The sequence below is a fragment of the Accipiter gentilis genome, chromosome 27, assembly GCF_929443795.1.
Source record: "Accipiter gentilis chromosome 27, bAccGen1.1, whole genome shotgun sequence".
Taxonomy (NCBI): Eukaryota; Metazoa; Chordata; class Aves; order Accipitriformes; family Accipitridae; genus Astur; species Astur gentilis.
Genome location: NC_064906.1, coordinates 4,034,328 through 4,054,091, shown reverse-complemented (window position 1 = coordinate 4,054,091; position 19,764 = coordinate 4,034,328). Strand labels below are relative to the sequence as shown.

The following is a 19,764-nucleotide window of genomic DNA, read 5'->3' as shown; positions in this document are numbered from 1 at the left end:
CAGCGAGCTAAGTAAAAAAAAGCACAAAAGTGCATTTTGCTGTCAGCCTCTATGGGCCAAATCATGAGAGGTACTGAGTGTTTATTTGCTAGGGACAGCAGTTACACAAGGCACCCTTCCTCTCCTGCTGCCTTACGTAAGCTTCCCCGTCTAGACACAAGCTTGACTTTGACGGAACATGCTGGTCCCACGATTTTGTTGGGACCTTCCTCACCATCTGGAAGCTACAGGGGAACAACAATGCACTTGACAGTGACTCTGCCTCCCATCAGCTCCTTATATAAAAAGTCTGGGCTTTTAAAGTATTCAGTGGAGGATGAAGAAAGTAAAAATCCAACTGCTTGGATTCAATTTCTTACTTCAGTGATATTTCCAAGGGGTTGATCTGTCATGCCAACATAGACAAGAATCAATATTCCTTAGTTACTTCTGCAAATAGAAAACAGAATCTGGATCAGCCGAGAAAATAAACACACAGAAAGGGAAAAAAGGAAAAGAGAGGTAATAAAGGACAACGAAACTACACATAAGCAGGCTATATATAAACTGTTTTATATAAAATACCTTCTATACCCCACACACTTTTTCAAGGTTTCCTGGCAATAACAAATGGTATTTTATTCTCTGGGAAATAACATAGTCTAAATCAATGACATGTTGAGCTCTAATACCAGAATGCACTGAAAGTAACATATGGGTTTGGTTCACATCATGATAATACCTTTGCTAGACAAGCTAAAATTGCATCTTTTACTGGAGTTCTGAGAAAATCTGGCATTTTAATAATTCTTAAGACAAACTTAGGGCAGAAGAGTCTCTATTATATGTCAGGAATTGGTAGAAGTTCACGTACCAAGCTCTGTTTTCTTTTTACTAAAAATACAGATACACACAAAAGGAAAACAGCACAGCCAATATCACAGCCACTGAAAGTTTGTTTTCTGGTAGAAAACAAACAAGAACAAAAGATAACAAAGTTGATCTCCTAGTGGAACACATTTGGGCATCCCTTCAACTTTTGTCTGGCTATTGTTTGACCAATACTTGCCCATCCTGATCCAGTGGCCTGACATGAGCCAGCCTATGTACACACAGATGCAGAACAAGACTACAAATAGAAGATGCAATTTTGCATAACTTAACATATTTCCAAACGCTAAGTAAAAACTCAAAACCAAATAGGTTTCTGAAAATTATCCTCTGGAGCCTGTGCAAAGCAAGGCAAACATCATTTGAGATCAGCCATAAAATTAAAAAAAAAAAAAAAAAGAGAAAAAAAAAAGTATGCTGTAGTTATAAATGGCTTGTTAGTGGAGTTCAGCAGCAGGGCAGTCTGCGATTGATCAAGTTGGCTGTCACCAGTGGGAACCGCTATAAAGGTTTTTGGCAGAGGGACTAGGATGGGGTGATGAAGGTATTTGCTCAACTAAGAAAAAAAAAAGGAAATAATAATGCTTAATAAAATATATATTAAAAGATATTCACAAACATCGTTCATGGTAAACCTATAAACTCAAGAATTTTCTGCAGTGACACAGGAGGACTGAAGGAGCTGTTAAAAGGAGGAACAAAAAGCATTTTATTTTTATGTATATATAATAAAAAACACCCTTGGCTTTTGTAAGAAGCCAGTTAAAAACTGTTTGGTATCTCCCAAGATTCTTCCTCTTTGATCTCACTGCCAACATGATCCATACTAAATGAAGAAGCAGTGCTTACACTATATATCTGTCAGTAAGAGTCAGGAGAGGCATTGGGAGAGGCATCAGGAAGGAACATCATGACATTCTCACACATGTCATTTTGCAAATCAAGGCACAGCTTGCTATAAGAAGAAAAGGAGGACAAAAAGCCATCACCTCTGTGTGGAAGAGCTGTTAAGTAATGGGTGAATAATGCAGAACAATACAATTAAACAAAATGTTCACTACATATAGGGGTGTGTGTATATACACACATGTGCAACTCTCCTGGTCACAAAGAAGAAAAGGGTGCGAATCCCTTGACTGCCAATGTGGACCTTCCATCATCCACCCCAAATTGCCAGCATTTGTAACAGCTGTGATTCTGGGTCCTTATAATCTCTCCATTATAGATTAACTCATATTCTCAGCATAGCAGTCTCAGGAGAATAAGGAAATTAAGGAAAGAGTACAAGTGACCCTGTAACAGGAGCGTAAACCAGCCAACCATGGAGACGCTGGCCCATTGATTTCCCGTGGCAACTTTGCAGCTGCACAGTGGCCGGGGCACAGTCAGTACCTGCCACCATAAGTAAATGTGGAGAAACATATTTAAGGAACAATGAAACTGAAGTTAAATAAATGATGGACAGACCTTAATTATTCTGCATTTAGCCAAACAAAATGTCTGGCCATATAGCTGGGAAAAAAAAAAGTAATGAACCACTGAGATCTGAATGTTCATAAGAATTAAAAGAGAGAGATGAAAAGCTGAATATATCCTGTATCAGCATCAGTTTGAAAAGTGTTAAAATTGTTGCGAGTGGATAGCTTTTGAACAGCCTGTATGAGATCCCACCTCTATGTGTACTGTACAAGTGTCCACACCACAAAGCCATCAGCCCAGCTGGCACTCTTACTGTTACAGCGAACAAGTCAATACTTGAACCTGACCTGAAGACCAAATACATAAAAGGTATTTTCTGCCAAGACACTAATGCTGAGCAAGCTTGTGGTAGCAGTGTCCATATGTTCTACTCGTTACAGTAGTGCCAACACCAAGTACTCAAAAATGTGAGTCAGGTACCATAAAATTCACATTTGGCAGAAAAGCAGGCATTTCTTTTAATAAATAATGGACTGCAGCATTTTATTTCCTTCTAATTTCTGAGCACTTACAGCTCCTAAGAATTTTCACGAATGTTAGGAAGGCACTCCTCAAACCCAAGAGTTGAAACCCTCACAAAATCCTGTGCATGCTAGCAGACAGGCTTTCCAGTAGGAAAGAAGACCATGAGACAGGAACAAAATCAGGAAGTTCGCAAGCCACTTGAAGACCATCATCCACAGAGAGGCAAGAGGACAGCACGCCCAAAGTCCAGAGTTCAAAGCCAAATAACCCTTTTTAAGTAAGGCTATCTCAGCTCTTGTACAGTAAGCGAATTACTTGCACAATATGTGATTTGCACAGTTTTAGGATGAAGATTGCAGTTCTGCATGGAATCACACAACTGTGTTTCATTTACCTGATCTCACAGGAAAAAAAAAAAAAAGTGTTTCTATTTAAAAAGGAACTGTAGCTCAAACAGACTTTTAGTTTTGGAAACACATTTCTTGCTAAAGTACCAAACAATCAGAAAGTGATGCACCACACCTAGGTGAACATCACCATCCTGGGGATCACCAGATCTCTGTCTGCCAGCCCTACAGCACAACACCAGCTTCCCTCAGCAGACCAAAAGCAGTTCATTCTTCACTCTCTAACACTTCTTCAGTCTGACAACTCAAAACCTGTAAACCTCCATTAAATACCCTGCTATTGTAGAGAGCTGACATCTCTCCCCAGCTGAAGATGCGCTATGACTCAGCTACCTTAGATCTGTGACTCATCATTGGGAAATCTACAGTTTCACAGGGTAGTGTCTCTTTAAATAACTGGGGTTTTTTGTTTCATTAAGTTGTGTATTTACTTTAAGGAACATTTCTTCACTGCAGAGTCAAGGGACTACTGTGATTTACTCATCAGTGATTTCTCATCCCACAGACAAGTACTTCCACGAAGAGGCAGGTGTGTGGGCAGCAAGTCCATAACCCAGCTGATCGTCACCCTCCCCGGGGGCTCTCTGCTGCTCACCTGTTGATGTCACCGACTTAATTCACAAGGAGATTCACTGAGACAAACCAATTTGGTTCTCCTCATCCTTGTCTGAGCACTGTTACCACTGGGTAGTGAACAAAAGCCAAACTATAACAAGTCTGATGAGTTATTGGGAAGTCCACCTCTCCCCCTACTCTCCTCAGCCAACACAAACTATTTCATCTATTTTTCATTGCTCCTGTTCTCCATGGTCAGGCCCAGAATGCACTAAAAATTATATGGGAGATGTCGAAGGGACAGAAGGAGAGAATAAATAGGCAAACCAGGGGAAAAAAAGCAATGGTGAGAGTGGCCACATGTAGATTATATCAAAGCCTGAGGGACCAGCAGGTTCCAGCTATCCTGTGGCTCGCTGATTCCCACAGACTGCCTTGAGGGTGCTTCCCATGTGCCTGCCACCTTGCTTGGTTCCCCCCTCCCCGAGTGCCGCCCACCTCTCTGGCCACCCGCTGAAGGAGCACAGCCATCCCGAGGCTTCCCCAGCAGCCAGCAACCCCCAGCAGCAACCCCACAGGGATGGCTCCAGGTGTGACTGCAGGATCCCCCAGCACGTCCCAGAGAGCTGTAACCCCGTGGATTTGAGCTTTTAACATTACTGCAGCCACAGAAGCAGGTTTGATTCTGAGCTGGATTCACATCTTCAAGCAGCTGGGCTGAAGCCTGGCTTCTCCAAGCTCCACTTCTACCAGTGATTCAGCCCACGCAGGTATCTCTGCGCCCGTCACAATTAGATCTCCAAATCGCCGTTCAAGCATCGCGGTGACAAATCTCTCTCCATGCTTTTACACTCCCCACAGCCTTTGCCAGATCCAGCAGAGCATGTGAGATGCAAATGCTTTCACACCTACGTGTTTTGTTTAATCAACCACAGATGCTCAGATTGATTGAGCAGTGATTTGCATAGATTAGCGTGATGTCAGTATTTATAATACAGGAGGAATATCATGCCAAAATCCACCCCTGAGGAGGTATCTACTCACAAACTAAACAATAATCGGATAGATTTTATAGTAGAAAAAGAGACCAAAATTAAAAATTGGAGATCTTCAGGTCAGATCTATCAGACTTACTCAATCTTCTCCCCTCTTGCAAGGCTTCCTTCTTCTTGTCTATCTGGTGACATTGGAAATTTTCCTCCTCACCTTTCCTAGAAAAATTACAACAGCTGTCAAGGCTGTCACTGTGACCAGATCTACCTGAAGTGAAGAAGATACACACTGCAAAGTAGGTATTTCTACACATTGTAATTAGTATCTTCCTTGGAGCTAGCTGTGGGTAAAGATCATGATTTTTCCTATGAAAATCTTCATGTTTTTACAAAAAAGTGAAAAATGAAGTGGAAATTATTTCACAAGTTCCGTTCAAAAGTAGTAAGAGTTGTCCAAAAGAGGTCTGAAATCTGTAGGAGATTTTGTCAAGAAAAATTAAATTTTTAAAGAAGACTTAATTTCAGACAAATAGAAATTGTCAGCACTTCTAAGCAGCACGAATCATTTTTCTTCTGGCCTAAATTACAGACAGCTACAAGATTCACTTTTGTATTTCAGTAATTTGCATAGTGACTACCTTTATTTAAAATGAATTTAAAAAAAAGACCCAGAATATGCAACTCAAAAGGATAAGCAAGAGAATTAAATTAAATGCTGCATGCTCTTCTGGAATTCAAGTTAAACATTTTGTTGAAATATAGCGAAACACACTGAATACAGATTACTTTAGACAGGCAACAATCCCTATTTTATCATATAAGAAATTAATATCTATTTTGCAGCCAGCCCTAGTAAACATCTATCAAAAGGCAGAGTAGAGAACTTCACTTGCAATGTGAGACGGTTACCACAACCAAAGGATGCAAGTATAGTCAGCTGTCATGAGATCCAAGTACTACAAACAGCAACACAAACCCCAGGTACTTCAAAGAGGAAATCAGATGGCTTTTTGCACAATTTCAGAGAGACTGGCAACATTATCATGACTGTACTGACATACAAAACTACAGGGTTTTTCCCCCGGAGTTTCAAAATAAGATTAGGTAGACACTTTGGGATTGACTTAATCTATTTTACTGCCTGCTTCCAATGACCAATCTCCCTGCCGCCCCTTTCAAAACACGAGCCCAGGACCACATCCCAAACATCATACCACCAGTAGGCACCAAATTCCAGAACCACGCAAAGCAGCTCAGGCATTACTGGCATGGCACATCAGCTACAAGTTCTTTTCGTCCTTGGTTTACCTCCTCAGAGGATGACAAATGGTTTCCAGACCACTGAAAACTAGCTTGGGGTTGAAAAACCCATTTAACTTGTTCTGAAACCTAAATGTACTTGTAATTCTGGCGAGACTGAACAGGAGTCTCAATTCTGCATCAGAAGATTCTTAGAGAATTAAGAGAAATACAGACACTTTTTTTTTTTAATTGGTTTTTGTTTTATGCATTTTAAATAGTAAACATAGAGAATCAAGAGTGAATTCAGAGAATATTTTAATCAATGCGTATTTAAATTTTATTCTCTGAAGCTGTCCAGTTCAGTGCCCTAACACTCGTCCAACCTAACCATTCCTGGCAATCACAGATATTACTGATTGATTTTACCACCCTCTTGCAGATGTTTTGTTACTAAGAAGTTTGTTTTTTCCTTGCTTTTACACAAAAGTTGGAATATTTCTAAGAGTAGCAAATTTCTAAATGTGGCTTTAGCTGGCAATTAAAATGTACTTTTTGCTCCCATTTATTTTCATTGAACTTCTGCATGCACTGATGAATCTCCCCATACTTCCACTAGAAAAAGCAAAGCTATTAAAAAATGGAAAGTGAAGAAAATATGAAAAAAAAATAAAATTCAACAGACCAAAATCCCCAAATACACAATCCTGTCCTTGAACATCAGGACAACATTTAGGAGGCGCACAAATTCTTGAGGAAAATGCAGCCAGTCTGTAGGAAAGGACTCTGGGTACAGTGATGCCAGTGGAAAAGGCATGCATTCACTCACTGTTTCTGAAGTACATGAATATGCACTTTCCTCTCTATAAAATGACCAATTTACCATTCAGAAACTGCAAAGTGATAATTAATGTACAAGGTTAAAGAGAAAGGAAAAGGGAAAAAAAAAAAAAAATCTTTCAAGGATGCAGCAAGAGAATTTTGTGCCCGAGGCTACATTAGCCAAAATAAGAACGTCCACTGTACAATATCTAATTTCATGCATGAATGCTGCTCTGGGTCACAGCCCTACACTCTCTCCCTCTGAAGCTTCCCCATTCACCCCTCTACCCCAGCCTAAAATACTGCTATTTATAAACCGCTTGGAAAACTGGTAAGCCAACAGCCTCATAGGTTTTACAAACAAATATGTCTGTCTAACCTGATATTGAATTTGTAACATTTTTCAACCAAGAGGAGTAAACAAGATGATACAGAAGGCCATTACTTCCAGATTCAGGCAGAATGGAGAGGAGTGTTATTGACAGATGAAAAATTGCTCCTATTTTTGCCAGTAGAATTAAGAACTCTGCTGGAACAAAATGAAAACTCCTTTCAATTTCGATTAAGACAATTCTTTTTCCTTAAATAACAGAACTCAGGTTCATTTTAGGGAAACCATCCTCAGGGCCAATTAAGATATGGTTTATCAGGACAAACACTGTCATTTTTTTCTATTTCAGTTTAGGAACAGCAAAATTGTTCAAATATGACCTATATTACATCCTGGGGGACTGCACTCTATGCTGAAATAAAGTGAGGGTACATAACCAGGCTCCAGAAAAACAGCTTTAGGGCTGGCTTGCACAGGACAGTGTAGTAACATATATGAGCAGTGTATTATCTTGGGACTTATTTATCCACATTAGCATGGCGTTTTCCTGGAGTAATACATTCATGATTCTGATACTCAAAAAGTTAGCTGGGGCATCTCAGCAACTGTGACTGGATCCAAATGGGCACATCTTCTGATGTTCTGCTGTATAAACACACTGATTCACCAGTTCCAGCCATCAGTGGACAGTCTGCATAGGCAAATCAGGCACAAGCTAAGAGGGAAGGAAAAATAAATCCAGTACAAACTTGCTCTATGCACCTGTGGAATTGCCATGATTGTGAGTGAGATAAGCTGCAAATAACAGTTTTATCTGTCTAGGCTAAAAGTTTAGATTGGCTTGCAATCAACTGCTTCAAATAAGCCAAATCTCCAGGACAGGAAGATGAAAAAGGAGAGAGGAAAATCAGTATATGAAAACTTCTTTAAAGATACTTTCATGGAGTCACAGGATGGTACAGGTTGGAAGGGACCTCTGAAGGTCATCTGCTCCAACCCCCTTCTCAGGCAGGGCCACCCAAAGCTGGTTGTCCAGGATTGTGTCCAGATGGCTTTTGAATATCTCCAAGGATGGAGACTCCACAGCCTCCCTGGGCAACCTGTGCCAGTGCTCGGTCACCCTCCCAGGGAAAAAGTGTCTCCTGATGTTCAGAGGGAACCTCCTGTGTTTCAGGGTGTGCCCATTGCCTCTGGTCCTGTCACTGGGCACCACTGGAAAGATTCTGGCTCTATCTCTACACCTTCCCTTTGGGTATTTGTATACACTGATGAGATCTCCCCTGAGCCTTCTCTCCTCCAGGCTGAGCAGTCCCACCTCTCCCAGCATTTCCTCATAGGAGGGATGCTCCAGCCCTTCATCATCTTCATGGTGGTTTGCTGGACTCTCTCCAGTAGCTCCAGATCTCTCTTGTACCGGGGAGCCCTAAAAGACACTTCCCAAAAGACACTTTTTCCAAACGACACTTTTCTCAAAAGACACTTTCTCAGTCTGAAAGTAGTAGATTTCTCTGAATTCAAACCAGCAAAGAGTGAAGATTTACAGGAGATGGTTAATATAATCTACTTTCTCATCCAAAAATATTAAGCCTTTTTGTTTTAAGGGGTCAGTACTACTATTAGGCCCACAAAAAAACCCACTGAAGTCTCTAAACAACAAAAATTTTGATGCATACCAGAGACAGAATTATACATATCTTTTTCACACAGTTTATAGCTGTGTTCTAGGAAAGGCTTGGAAATGACTAAAAAGGAAAGTTTATTAAATTGTTTACTGCTCAAATACATTCTGAAGCAAAAATAAATGCCTTGCCAGCTGGTGCTCCTGTGCTCTCTGCAAAGAAGCAGTGTTCGACACTTATCTCATAGGACCCAAAATTCTTCTTTCTGCCTTTTTTTCCCCCTGTGCTGTCAGGTTTTTTTCCTAACATTTTTCTTTAAAAAAGCAAGATCAATAAATAAATCCTTGATATAGCTTTTTGCATAATGTCATGAACACTGTGGGAGAGCACAAAGTGATCCTTAACCTGGGGCAGCTTGGGCCAGGAGCAGTGCCACAAGAGGGAACAGACCTTCGCAGGGCGCTGCTTGCAGCCCCTGTCCTGTCCCAGACCTGAAGCCCCAGGAACACAACCTCTCTGAATGGGAAGCTTCCCTTAACCTTTAAAAGCTGTAGTTTCTCAAGCCTGAAAGAAGAAGGAGGGGGGGGGAAATAGGAGAAAAAAGCATATGCTAGAGTCCTCTATCTGGGAAGAAGTAACTTGATCAAGGATTGTTAAAACCAACGTTTTAATGAAATCAAAGACAGGCTATCAACTTTTAAACTACTCCTCTGCACAGATTTTTCCAGTCTATGTTGGGGAAAAATAACAGCAAGAACATGTTCATCTTGTTCTGGCTTACTAGTAAGTTATTTATAACACATTTCAAATTTTGGAAGGTTATATTATGGAGTCTAAGTTGTATTGTCTATTGTTTTACAACCAGGTGCAGGAAACTCAAGTAGAGCCAACATGCTTACTGAAAAAAAAAAAACCCCAACAACAGAAAACCAACCAGAAACCTCTGGATTGCAGAACTTGCTTTTTGTACATTCCTCACATATTTTAGCAAATGTAGGTATCCCATAAATTAATATATACTAAGCATAAATGGAGACACCCTCCCATTTTCCTTATGTTTGTTCTATAAATGCCAGTGTCTTTCAGAGGCTCATCTTTGAAGGGAAACTCCAAACTGGCCTTAAAATTGTTCTCTCTTGCTAGCTAATTTCATATTAAAGGCATATAATTTAAAAGAAGTTTTGCTAGGAAAAGGCAAGCTTTTTGCAATAGTCTGGTCTCTCTACTTCAAAGCAAAGACAAGAAGTCTTCTTGCTTTTCTGAACAGACAGGTAACAGAAAATTATGTGGGCTATCCTTTTTTCTCACTCAGTTCTTGCAGACCAGAAATAGAGTCACCTACTGAAGACATCTCATCTCAAGAGCTGGAGAAATCCAAGTAGTAATAGTACAAACACTATGAACAAGAAAGGAGTCTACATTTTAATCTAGATGAAATAATATTGACTTCAACAAACAGGTGCCAAATGTGATACCTTTTTCCAGCAGCAGACCGTGTTGAACAACCACAATGTAATTATTAGACAGCTGCCAATTCTGAACAGGATGCTTTTCTGATCTTGTACAGTAACAGTCGAAAATTTGCCTAATTTAACTTTAGGTCAGGTAGTCCAACACAAAGCCCGTGTCTGGGTAAGTTATATTTATGTACCACTTATCTGTTCTTCCTCTCAGAAAATTCATTACCCAGTTTTCCTTCCTGCTTAACCTTAACCTCGACTTCCAAAAAAGTATCAAATTCCGCTTACACAGTGTTCTTTATAATTAGGCACAAATTGTTCAAGACATTCAATTATAACATTTTCTGCTTTAGCATCTAAAAATGCTGGATATTAATAAAAGCTTTAATCATCCTGAAGAAATACCATGCTATCACAATTCTATTCCATGTTTTAAATTCCTCTAGGCAGAAAGAAATATAAAGACTGATATATTAATTATTACTATGCATGTAGCCATCATTCTGTGAATTTTAAAAGTTGGGTTACAACAGTCTTACAGTGTTTAGAATACACCTGTCAATTAAGTTTTCATCTATGGTTTTGGATACAGTAAAGCTTATCTTATAATGTAAGAGATTTATATTATTATGTATTAATTAAAAAATTAAATACTCTGTATTATATTATTTTATGTTAATATGACTTTTATTGTACATGTGTATTACAAAATACTAAGTGTTTGACGCTTATCTCATAGGACCCAAAATTCTTCTTTTATATTAATATATTAAATATGTGCATATATGAGTTCACATGCATGTATGCACAGAAAACAGGCAAAAGAGGCGTTCAGACTCTTGGGACTCTTTGATGGGCAACGTACACAATGTTACACTGTAGATCCTTAGACTATCCAGTTTAAGTGTTTAAGTACTAGTCTAACAGAAACATATTGCAACACAAATATATCAATTATCGCACAAAGCTAAAACAAGCTACCAAACCGCTGGCTGTTGCTAACAGAGCTTGTAAGACATGCTGAGTGTCCAAAAACTATTTTGATGCTCCTGAAGCTTTGTCCATATTAATACACATTTTCAACCTAATATAGGCATTGAGGGAGCTTGTGGTCTTTACATTTTAAGTACACAGCGTCTTGTTTTTCTCTCTCAATTGTCTCAAATCTTCCTCCTTTCATTCTGCTGTCTGCTAGCAGGTCAGCCTCCCATTCTCATTTTCCACATTTTCCATATTTCCTCCTTCGGTCATTCACTGGCACTTGTCAACAAAATTTACCCGCTAACCTGCTTGCTGATGTTGACATTTTCCAGGAATATGTGCGTCAGTGTACAAGGAACTTAAATAAAATGAAAAGAAAAAAAAAAAAAAAAGAAAAAAGGCAGGTTTCCTGGAAGATGCTAAATTAGAAGTCCCTTATGCAAAATCTCTTCAGTTATACAAAGACTGGGCACCCAGTGTAATGTCCTGCCAGATAAGCTTGAGCACTGCCCTTTGCTCTTTCACGTCAAGTGGCTTTTTCCATCATCAGCTTCTGCTTCCATAGACCCAGGTTTGGGAGTTTTCTATGGCGCTGCTGGTATTTGGGAGCATGTTTTGGTTTGGTAAGCAGCTATGATGGATAAATACAGTAATGAATCACTGTATGCTGGAGAGCCCTCTTGTTAATAGGGAACTCTTGCTCCCTGGCTTTATAAATTTGCTTCTGGAGTTGCTGAGCTTTTTCCCTTTTTATTTCCCTTCTGTATAGCTTAATGTATTTCTGTCTCTGATCATTAACAAAAGTGGTCAACAGCAACTCTTCAAGAGCCAGCTACGTTTTCTTGCTTTTCAACATGCATCTCTGTAATTTTCCTCCAACCTATGTATTTTAGGTTGGAGAAAACTGTTTGCATGATGGCTTCCCCAGAGAGACCCTTCCAAATCTAAACCACAAAGTTTCTTATTTAGTATTTTCTCTTTGTTTCCCTTCTGAGAGAAAAAGGTGTTAGATCTCGTACAACTAGACAGTCATTGGTGGAAGATGGGTAGGTGGTCACAGATCCAGAAGACTGAAGGCCACTTTCCCAGGCACCAAGAACACAACACCCAATCTAAAGATGCTCAATACTTTTGAAAACAGCTGGAACACACACATGATCCCAATGAAAAAGAGGGACGCAATGACGTAACTAGACAGATTTCTATTTCCAGCAAAGAACTTTACATCCCAATGAGCACTGTTGCACTCACTCTATAGATCATAATCACACCTCCGATACAAAAAAGTTTTCATTGCTATGTGATGAACATGTCACAATTTACCAATTTAGGTCATTTGAATACTATTATGTCAATACAGGCTTCAAAATCCTAATCAGAAAGTTTTTAGCCTTCCTGCTTAGCCTGCTTAGCTCAGAAAACATACAGCCTTAAAAACCAACCTTTTTTTCCAAGGTCGTATCATAGGTCACATTTTTCTTTAACAAATGCTTACCTGACCAGAATACATATATATTTTTTTAACAATAAAGAATTAGGATGCAAGTCCAAACCTGAGGACTCAACAAAGCAATAAAACGTGAAGACTCAGACAAGCTAGAGCCAGCAACAATTTTGGGGCACTTCACATAGAAGGCTCTTGGGGAGAAGATCAGTTTCACTACAACCATTCTTTTTTGCAAAGCATACATTGGGTTTTTTCCAGTACACTTGACCAAAAGTAAAGTTTCTTTCTAACATAAGTGTAAATTTGGCCTTGTTACAGTCAGTAATGAAAAAAAAAAACCAAACACAGAAGAAACTGTAACCTGTAAATACTGAAGTACAGTTACACTAGCAAGAGGTGAAAGATGACACTTTTCTCAGGCAGCAAAACTAGTCTGTGCTAGGTTGACTTAGAAAAATAATACCACGCTGTATCTCCTTGTAATCAGCTGAAGGAGGCAGATCTAAAGAGAGAAATGAAATCCAAACAACACAGACGCAATGGAGTTTTCCAAGAAAAGAACAAAGGAAGAAATCGATTGTGTTCATTTTCTTGAAAATTGTCAAGAAGAATTCAAAGATACCAATTCCCAAGTTTTTTTTTCTTAACTGAATGACTAAAACCTACTGAACTGGAACACTCTGACAGAGGAATGGTATAGGAAGTACAAATCCAGTTCTTCATGAGCAAAGAAGAGGACGTAAATCCAATTGCATATAAAAGCAAAAAAATGTACATAAAAAAATTAGTTTTATGAGAAACTAATATTAGTTTTATGAGAAACTTTGGGAGAGCAACATCTATTATTTCAGCAGAATTAGGAAAACAAGTCCAAAACCTGCTTTTGAAGATCCATGTGGCTTCATTCAACAGTGGCTTTTAGTTTACTAATGTCAAACTAATTAATAGTTTGACATTAATAAATATTGATATTATTATATCACATATAATAGATGCTAGCATTAAGTATCAATGTTAATAATTACTGACTTAATTTTAATTAAAATTAGTTTATTAGTTTGTTTATGGTAGTATTTAGTTTATCTTGATTGTGTTGTCCTTTTGCATAAATGAACTTCATCTCACACTCTCTAAAATTATTTGTGGGGTTTTTTTCCCCTCTCTTCCTCTCGTGCCCTTTTCAAATTAGCAGTTTAATTAATATCTATTTCTAAGAATAAGTGCCATCCTGGAGAATTTCACTAAACATGCTGAATGAACCCCGTTTCTGAGAATACCTATAACAACACACCAAGCTTCAGTCGAGCTTCATTTCCTGGACTACAAATCCCTCCTTCAGCTCACTGTAACATTCGACTTATCACTGGGAATGTACAAAGTTTGTATTATGTTTTGTGGAAAAATTCTGTAGAACTCGGCTCAAATTAATACAGACCCAAATGACCTTCTCCAAAAAAAACCTTCTTAAGCTTCCATAAAATAGTTCTTCATGATAAACTGGGTATTTTTTAAGCAGAGTTCTAGCTCTATAGAGCTCTTCAGTAAACACAGGCCCTTCCAGCACACTGTGGAGACTACCTCTTACTGGGGAGATAACATAAATAAGTTTAAATAATATAAATACATTTATAAAGAAGATATAAATCTTTTAAAGCTGGAACTGCTCATTAGACAATGGTGCATTCATGCAAAGCAACCCTGTGATCTGACATGGGTCTGTAAAATCTAGACTTTGACCCTGATCTGGTTCCTGAAAACTCCTCCTACAGCAGCCGGGGGGGATGATTTCAAAGAACAGGAGAGTGGGAAGGGAAGGGAGAAGGGAGCTGAACTGACAGGTCATTTTTTTCATTAATCTTCCTATGGATCAAAACCTGGCATATAACACAGGGCAGGATAAAAATGCAGCAGATACAGCAGTGAATACTTCTTTGTTCCTTTTATTCTAATATATTTTGCCACAAAGAACAGAAGCAATACTGTTAGACTAGAATATGTCACCAAACTTGATTCTTTTATCTGAAACTGAAGTCTAAATGACTCCTTTTATCTGCCTTGCTGGTTCGTTGTCCCTCTCCAAGTGCCTGACTGAAAGTGAGGAAGCTCAAAGCTGTCAGATTTCCAGATGTTAGTGGACGTCGCAACACCCGTACTTTGAACAGAAGAAAGTGGATTGATTTGGCTGAAAGGATTTTAGGAGGCAAAACATCAAAAGATGGCAGGAAGCAAGAAGGAGGGGAGACTGCTGGCTAGTTCCAGCCTTGGGAAGCCGGATCTAACAAGCCAGTTTCACTGGTTTCCTCATCAATGCACGGCTGAAACTGTAGGTTTGACGCAGTGAGAGGAAGGCAATTTACTGAGTTTAGTACTTCTACTTTCAAGCATGAATTCAACTCCTCACAACTGGTACCACCGTACTATTTGTTTACAACATGTTTATTTTCAGCATCAGTTCGAGTTATCAGTGTATCTGTTCCCTAAGAGTATCATTATCGTACAATCAGCAATTCCTTACATCTTTCTCTCCCAACTTGGAATTTACTGAAGCTTATCCGATAGATAGATTTGTTGTGACACATATTAACTACATCAAGAAACGTTTTAAAAGAGCTACCAGGTATCAATTTTGCTACTCTGAATGTCCACACTAAAAAGGCCTCCCTAGATGTGTCCCGTGCATTTAGTTCTCAACTTCTTTTGAAATCAAAATGAAAAGTAGTAACCTCTTGTACAATATTTTCCGAAGTAACTGAAGACATGAAGCAACTTATACTACAAATACAAATACTATTAAAGCACAGCCTCCTGCACATTCATGCTATTTAACCCTCCCCACCACCAGTGGTGGCAATACCTTCTCTTCTTCCTCAGGCCCATCAGCATGGCCAACAGAGCTGCAGCTAAACCGGAGCCGTGCACACGCTCCCAGGTCCCTGGTGTTCAATTTGCCAGTCAACTATAGGTCTGAAATACACTCAATGCTTGAAACACTTCCTTTTTTTTTTTTTTCTCTCTTTCTTAATTTATGAATATTCTCTGTATTTAGTACTTATGAAAGTAACAGACAAGATGAATGATTAGATATTCAGCAGGGCTAAATCAGTGAAGCTCCTTTGGACTCAGTTCATAATGCATATTATTTCAGTGCAAGGTTCTTCCCATCCAGTCCTATCAAAGAGCCCTAAAGAAGTCCAGTTATAGATCTTTTTAATCACTGCCTAATTTAGGAGTGAAAGGAATGATGCCATGTAAGAAAGAATGAGGTCTGTTTTCACCACTAACCTGAGCTGAGACACTACATATGAGCAATTAGGACCCTAATCCTGTACCACTTAATTTCCCAATTGCTTTTACTAGTTTTTAAAACAATGGATTATTGCTTCTTGTTTTCTTCATGAAAAGCAGGTACAATCAGGTACTCTAAATCCCCTGCATCTGAACAGAAGAGAATCTGCAGTGCTCCACCTGCAGCAACCTCCTTGCTCCTAACACGCACATGCAGAGTGGCTGATTGCAAACCCAGCACCATGAACCTCACAGCTGACTGTTAGGTTTTACCTACACACCTGCAGAAATAGCAGCAACCCAAAGTCCCAGGGAGTTATAGTAAGCTGACTTCAAGACAACCAACAGGAAGGGCGGCTGGGAACACGTGCACACGCAGTGAGTTTCGGATGGCGATAACTATGCAAGGCAGGGCGATGTCTTTGGGAAATCCAGCAACTTTTTCTTCCCACAACCTGCCACACCTCCTGCTTTCTCCCCAGTGACTGACTTGTCAGGCAGCCTCGCTCTTGCGCCCGCCTACCACAAGTTACCCATCTTCCAGTCTCTCTACCAAATCTCACCCAATCTGTTTGCTCGCAGACTAGCAGTATCCCTGTTTCTCCATGTCCTTTGGCGACACACCTAAAAGGCCCAGTTGCTTTTTCTAAGAATTGTCACTGTTTTAATATGTAACAGATGAAAAGCTCTGTCAGAACACAGTCACTCCTATAAGCAGTGGAAATACTGTGTAAAACTGCAGTGCAAGGTGATGGCTTCACATCCATGAAATACAACAGATTTTATCCATGCCTGCTTTCAATATGCTATGGCTGCCAAGGGCCGGCAGGCTCAGCAAACAGCCTGGAAGAAATCTAACGGAGGCTACAAAGTCAAGATGTTGTTTGATTCCTGTCTTAAAAAAATATTGGCAAGATTCATAGGCCAGTGGCAGGATTCGGAGACTGGGGCTGATGCCTTCAGGGGGCCAAGTGATTCAACCACACGGAAAAGAAATAACTCTGCAACTGAAAGGATTAGATTCTTGCTCCTATTTATATCCAAGTACCTTTGAAAGACCATCTTCTATCCCAGCCCTCTACCAAAGAAGGAGGAAAAAAACCCCAACACTGTGCCACAATCTTTAAACACTTGTGTATTTATAGCTGTTCTCATTTCAGTCAAATTTCACAGTGTTTATGGTCAGCAAGCTCTCCCTCACAATACTGTACTCACCACAGAGTGATGCATGATTGGTCTGGAAATATTATGCCATGTGGAATATAAGGGGTTTTTTAAAGATCCACAGTTTAGGAATGCAAGTTACATGGGGTCATCACCTACACCTGTCCACTGGTAACACTTAAACCCCTGGTTTCTAGCACACAGTGCCTGTGCCTTCCCCTTGTTTCCCCCAGAGTAATGTTTTATCACTAGGAATCATGCATAGATGCAGCTTCATGCACAACATGAGGCAGAAAACCCAAAGTATTTTTCTGATCTTTTATTTTTACAGAGGATAAGCTGATCACTAAGAAAATCCCACTCTAACTGCATTTCTTTTTCAGATTCATGTGATGAACACAGATTTTTAAACCTCAAAAAGCTGTTTCACATCTGCAGATTTCTAGTGGTTGGTCGTCGCACTCTGTAATCAGATTTTCTCTAGAAAATCACCTCTGGAGTTGGTTTTTTACCCCAGTGGTCGACAACTATAATTAATTAGAACAGAGGTGTCTGTCTGTCTGTCTGAATAATGGAATTAGACACAGCTGGTAAAACTAACAAAGCATAAATGTAATGTCTTGACCACTTGTCGCTATTACAAAATCCTACAGGGTTTTTCCCTTGTGTATTAGTCTTGCATGGGGATAATTACATTCTGTCTACTTAAACCCTTAGTTTAAATAGCTACTATGGTCACATATAGATAGATATTTGTGTGTCTAGCTCCTACTTAAGCGATGTAACTGCTGTTGAAATCAGGAACAAACATACCTTTTGAACATGGTTTATATACGACATGATTAAAGACAAGAATTTCTATAAAGAGCCTATGCAGTCTGCAGTTTAGTAAGGTAAATTTTCTATTTAGCTAAAAAAATATACATTTCCTACAATAACCAGTTATCCACTTAGGTAGAATATGCTATAAAGTCTATTATGGCTCTTTTTAAGTCAGAGACCATCACTGTCATGAAAAACACACTCTGCAAGCAAGGTCTCAACAGTGAAGTAATACTTCAGCTTTCTCACTAGAGAAGGCAAAAATTAGAAATATTAAAAAAAAAAAACAAAACCTAACTGATGCAGTTCAAACAAGTAATTAAGTTGTTAGCCCTGCAGAATGGAGGAAAGGATCCTAATTATTATTATTGCCATCATCATCATCACCATAATCTAATCCAGCTCAGTATATTGCAAAGTATTGCAAAATTTTGTATCTGTGGGTGCAATTCAAAGATCTGTGAAATCCATTTTTATTGTGCATAAACATTTTTGTACACAGCTATTAGCTTGACAAATGATGTCTTTATAGAATCCATAACAGAACATGTGGCCAAATATGTAACTGAAGTGTTCCAGGCAATATGGAGAAACAGTTGTGCTCATGTAGAAATTAGGCTTTCCAACAGAGATCTCTAAAGCCCCATTTGTACTTGAAAGACATGTCTCTTGTTTCGCTTTATTTTTTGCTAGCCAACAAATACCTCATCTGTATTCTGCAAAACACACCTTTCAACTGTGGGAGGAAAAACAATGTTTTAGCATTCTGTGGGGAGGGAAGATAAGGAGGGGGAGAAGGGAGGGGGCAAAGAGGGATTATTTCCCCAGTTACCTGGAAGATCAGAAGTGCTCTTCTAATTCACAAGCTTTTTCATATGGGTAAAGAAGGAAGTTGTTTCAGAGAAGTGTGAGAAAGATTTTACAAATGCAGAAACTGGATCAGAGAAAAGTCATCTCTTCATTTATGTTCTGGCGACAAACTTGGAGTTGCTCTTTCTGATCTACAAAAGTGCCTTTTACCTGGAATACAGCACAGTATAGAGTAGTAGATAACTTACAACCCCAGTGTGGCAACACTAATTGTGCAGTCTGTTACTGCCTGTTCCTATAATGATGGGCAGGGCTGAAATATATCATGGATCTGGACCTCCCAAAAGAAAAAGGACTATTCTAGAATATATGTACACGTGTGTGCATGCATGTATTTTTAGGACATATAGCAATTGGAAATACTAATACTTTGTATCGAAATTCTTAGAGACAATACAGTAAAACATGAGCTTTGGATAAACTGCAATAGTTTTCCTAAGGAGCCATTCATCATATGGGCAATATTACCATGTACTTCCCCCAGCTATGGCAGTTCAGAAATTGGCTGCTCTTTGCTGACTCTTCACTGAGAGAGGTACAGTGAGAATCATCAAGGGGGTAGTTTAAAGTTGAGATGGCACACACTGGGTTCATTAGCATGACAGGATGCAAAACGGATGAGTCAGGTTTCCACTCCAGTGTTAACCCAGTGCTGTCCCTTCAAGGGTACAAAAAGCTGATGGACCTACACTTACAGTAATCGACACCAAGAAATTAATCTTCTGTAACAAGGAAGTTCTAGAGACTTCACTTTCAAAACAATTTTAATTGAAGCATGTTACTTACAGTAGAGATTAAGAGAAGTGTGAAAACCAGATGCAGGACTGCACTCAAGCAATCACACAAACACCGATGTTATTCAACATTCCAGCTGCTAATTAGCAGATGGATGGTATCTGAGTAATAGCTGGCTGGTGCATATATGACCACACATCTGTTTCTCACCTCCCTCCATC

General features: G+C 39.3%; 1 protein-coding gene across 3 annotated transcripts in view; it reads right to left on the bottom strand.

The window, feature by feature from the left end:
- The window catches only part of LDLRAD4 (low density lipoprotein receptor class A domain containing 4), a 293,715-nt gene that overhangs the window by 118,933 nt on the left and 155,018 nt on the right, over positions 1-19,764 (bottom strand). The window lies entirely within an intron of this gene.